This window comes from Octopus sinensis, linkage group LG4 (genome assembly GCF_006345805.1).
Source record: "Octopus sinensis linkage group LG4, ASM634580v1, whole genome shotgun sequence".
In the NCBI taxonomy this organism is placed as follows: Eukaryota; Metazoa; Mollusca; class Cephalopoda; order Octopoda; family Octopodidae; genus Octopus; species Octopus sinensis.
The window spans coordinates 149,271,120-149,275,752 of record NC_043000.1 but is presented as its reverse complement, the minus strand read 5'-3'; positions in this window follow the sequence as shown (position 1 = coordinate 149,275,752).

The window sequence follows — 4,633 nt, the reverse complement described above, 5'->3', positions numbered from 1 at the left end:
GGTGATTTTATGTGCCACCGACACAGGTGCCAGACTAGGCTGGCGAACGGCCACGCTCTGATGGTGTCTTTTTTTTATGTGCCACCGACACAGGTGCCAGACGAGGCTGGCAGACGGCCACGCTCGGATGGTGTTTTTATGTGCCACCGACACAAGTGCCAGATGAGGCTGGCGAACGGCCACGATCGGATGGTGTTTGTTACGTGCCCACAGCACGTAGGCCAGTCGATGCGGTACTGGCTACGGCCACGTTCGGATGGTTTTCTTGTGTGCCACCGGCACTGGTACCACAAAGATACAAATTCCATTGATGTTCATCTATTTTGATTTGGTTTGATTTTCACTTGCCTCAACAGGTCTTCAAAACTGTCACACACTTGCCTCAACAGGTCTTCACAAGTGTCACATACTTGCCTCAACGGTCTTCACAAGTGTCATAAGAAGGAAGGTATGCACAGGTAGACTGACTACGTCCCAGGTAGGGGCCACGGGTTATGGCCTGACTAGTCTTGCCGGGTCTTTGGATGGTGTTTTTATGTGCCACCAACACAGGTGCCAGATGAGGCTGGCGAACGGCCACGATCGGATGGTGTTTGTTACGTGCCCACAGCACGGAGGCCAGTCGATGTGGTACTGGCTACCGCCACGTTCGGATGGTTTTCTTGTGTGCCACCGGCATTGGTACCACAAAGATACAAATTCCATTGATGTTCATCTATTTTGATTTGATTATGATTATGATTATGATTATGATTATTATTATTATTATTATCACTTGCCTCAACAGGTCTTCACAAGTGTCATTTGATTTGATTAGCACTTGCCTCAACAGGTCTTCACAAGTGTCATAAGAAGGAAGATATGCACAGGTGGACTGACTACGTCCCAGGAAGGGGCCACGGGCTATGGCCTGACTAGTCTTGCCGGGTCTTCGGACAGGTGCCAGATGAGGCTGGCGAACGGCCACGATCGGATCGCGTTTGTTATGTGCCCACAGCACGGAGGCCAGTCGATGCGGTACTGGCTACAGCCACGTTCGGATGGTTTTCTTGTGTGCCACCGGCACTGGTACCACAGAGATACAGATTCCATTGATGTTCATCTATTTTGATTTGTTTTCATTTTTTGATTTGTTGATTTGTTGATTTTCACTTGCGTCAACAGGTCTTCACAAGTGTCACAAGAAGGAAGGTATGCACAGGTGGACTGACTACGTCCCAGGTAGGGGCCACCACGATCGGATGGTGTTTTTATGTGCCCACATCACAGAGGCCAGTCGATGCGGTACTGGCTACGGCCACGTTCGGATGGTTTTCTTGTGTGCCACGGTACTGGAACCACAAAGATACAAATTCCATTGATGTTCATCTATTTTGATTTGGTTGATTGATTTTCACTTGCCTCAACAGGTCTTCACAAGTGTCACACACTTGCCTCTGCCTCAACAGGTCTTCACAAAGTGTCACACACTTGCCTCTGCCTCAACAGGTCTTCACAAGTGTCACACACTTGCCTCAACAAGTGTCACACACTTGCCTCAAGAGGTCTTCACAAGTGTCATAAGAAGGAATGTATGCACAGGTGGACTGACTACGTCGCCGGGTCTTCGGATGGTGCTTTTATGTGCCACCGACACAGGTGCCAGATGAGGCTGGCGAACGGCCACGATCGGATGGTGTTTGTTGTGCCCACAGCACGGAGGCCAGTCGATGCGGTACTGGCTACGGCCACGTTCGGGTGGTTTTCTTGTGTGCCACCGGCACTGGTACCACAAAGATACAATTCCATTGATGTTCATCTATTTTGATTTGTTTTGATTTGATTTTCACTTGCCTCAACAGGTCTTCAGAAGTGTCACAAAAAGGAAGGTATGCACAGGTGGACTGACTACGTCCCAGGTAGGGGCCACGGGTTATGGCCTCACTAGTCTTGCTGAGTCTTCTCACGCACAGCATACTTCCATAGGTCTCGGTCTCTAGACATTTCCTTAGTGAGACCTAAAGTTCGAAGGTCGTGCTTCACCACCTCGTCCCAGGTTTTCCTGGGTCTACCTCTTCCACAGGTTCCCTCAACTGCTAGGGTGTAGCACTTTTGCACACAACTATCTTCAGCCTTTCTCGTCACATGACCATACCAGCGCAGCCGTCTCTCTTGCACACCACAACTGACGCTTCTTAGGTTCAACTTTTCTCTCAAGGAACTTACACTCTGACGATTATGAACACTGACATTACACATCCATCGGAGCATACTGGCTTCATTTCTTGCGAGCTTACGCATATCCTCAGCAGTCACGGCCCATGTTTCACTACCATGTAGCATGGCTGTACGTACACATGCATCATACAGTCTGCCTTTTACTCTGAGCGAGAGGCCTTTTCTCACCAGCAGGGGTAAGAGCTCTCTAAACTTTGCCCAGGCTATTCTTACTCTAGCAGTTACACTTTCAGCACACCCACCCCGCTACTGACTTGGTCTCCTAGGTAGCGGAAGCTATCAACTACTTCTAGTTTGTCTCCCTGGAACGTGGCAGAAGTTGGTCTCTGCACATTTCCAGTGTTTATTGCTCCTGAGCATTTGCCACAGACAAAAACTATTTTCCTAGTTAGCCTTCCTTTGACATTGCTGCACCTCTTATGTGTCCATAGCTTACACTTGGTGCATCTATAGAGTTTCTCTACCTACACTTTTTTACAGATCGAGCAGGGCCATCTACCTGAAGGCGTTTGTGATTGATCTACCTTCCTACTTATTAGGACTTTGGTTTTGGCTAGGTTGATTCTAAGGCCCTTCGATTCTAATCCTTGTTTCCACACCTGAAACTTCTCCTCCAGTTCTGATAGTGACTCAGCAATTAGAGCAAGGTCATCAGCATAGAGGAGCAACCTGTCTTGAATTCCTCCGTTATTGCCTGGAGGACTATGATAAATAGGAGGGGACTGAGGACTGAACCTTGGTGGACCCCAACCTCTACCCGGAATTCTTCACTGTACTCGTTGCCAACCCTCACCTTACTAGCAGCGTCTCTCTGTACATGGCTTGCACAGCTCTCACCAACCATTCATCTATCCCTAGTTTCCTCATTGACCACCAGATAAGGGATCGGGGGACCCTGTCAAAGGCTTTCTCCAAGTCAACAAAAGCCAGGTACAAGGGCTTATCTTTGGCTAGGTATTTCTCCTGCAGCTGTCTTACCAGGAATATAGCATCAGTAGTACTTTCCCTGGCACGAACCCAAACTGCATATCATCTAAGCTAACTTTCTCTCTAATTAGTTGGGCTATAACCCTCTCCGTAACTTCATTACCTGATCCAGCAGCTTGATGCCCCTGTAGTTATTTGTCTCTAGGGCGTCGCCTTTACCTTTGTAGCAGTTGACTATTATGCTGCTACACCAGTCATTGGGTATGACCCCCTCGTGTATCACCTGGTTAACTATACGGGTGACTAAGCTATAGCCGACACCAGATATTTTGAGCATCTATGTATATATATATATATATCATGTTAAATATAATTTAATATATAATATTTTACTATAAAATTGGGTTCAATCCTAAATCTGATTTTTCCCTGTAAGTTTGGATTTATTCCCTAATATTTATTATATGGTGTGTGTGTGTGTGTGTGTGGAGGCGCAATGGCCCAGTGGTTAGGGTAGCGGACTCGCGGTTTCGATTCCCAGACCGGGCGTTGTGAGTGTTTATTGAGCGAAAACACCTAAAGCTCCACGAGGCTCCGGCAGGGGGTAGTGGTGATCCCTGCTGTACTCTTTCGCCACAACTTTCTCCCACTCTTTTTTCTGTTGGCCTGCTCACTTAGCCAGCGGGGTGGCGTCATTTGAAGGATAAAACAATGCAAAGCGCATTGTGACCAGCGATGTATAGCAACATCTGATAGCCTGGTCTGAAGGCTTTGGTCAACCCGAAGCTATAGTAGAAGACACTTGCCCAAGGTTCCACGCAGTGGGACTGAACCCGGACCCATGTGGTTGGTAGACAAGCTACTTACCACACAGCCACCAGCAGTTGCTTCAAGCCGAGGCCGTCAGCCCTGGATACATCCCATATATTAATCTCAAATAACACGCAGCGCTATAGCCAGCTTCTTATCTTTACCAACCTAACACCCTCCACTCTCTCTCTTCAGGAATGACTTTTAAGGAACTTGCTCATAAAGCCACTTTATAGGACATCTACCCTCCTATATCACTCACCAATAAGACCTTGCGCAAGAGCAAGTGTCTCAAACATTTCTAAGCTGAGCATATCAAAAATGAAGTATTCCCTTAATATAATTATACTCTGTACCATTATATTATTTGCCTTGAACGTAAATATACTATATACAGCATTCGTGGCACCTCGTCGGTTACGAGGAGGGTTCCCGTTGATCCGATCAACGGAACAGCCTGCTCGTGAAATTAACGTGCAAGTGGCTGAGCACACCACAGACACGTGTACCCTTAACATAGTTCTCGGACAGATTCAGCGTGACACAGTGTGACAAGACTAGCCCTTTGAAATACAGGTACAACAGAAACAAGAAGAGAAGAATAGTGGTGAAAGAGTACAGCAGGGTTCACCACCATCCCCTGCCGGAGCGTCGTGGAGCTTTGGCTGTTTTCGCTGGG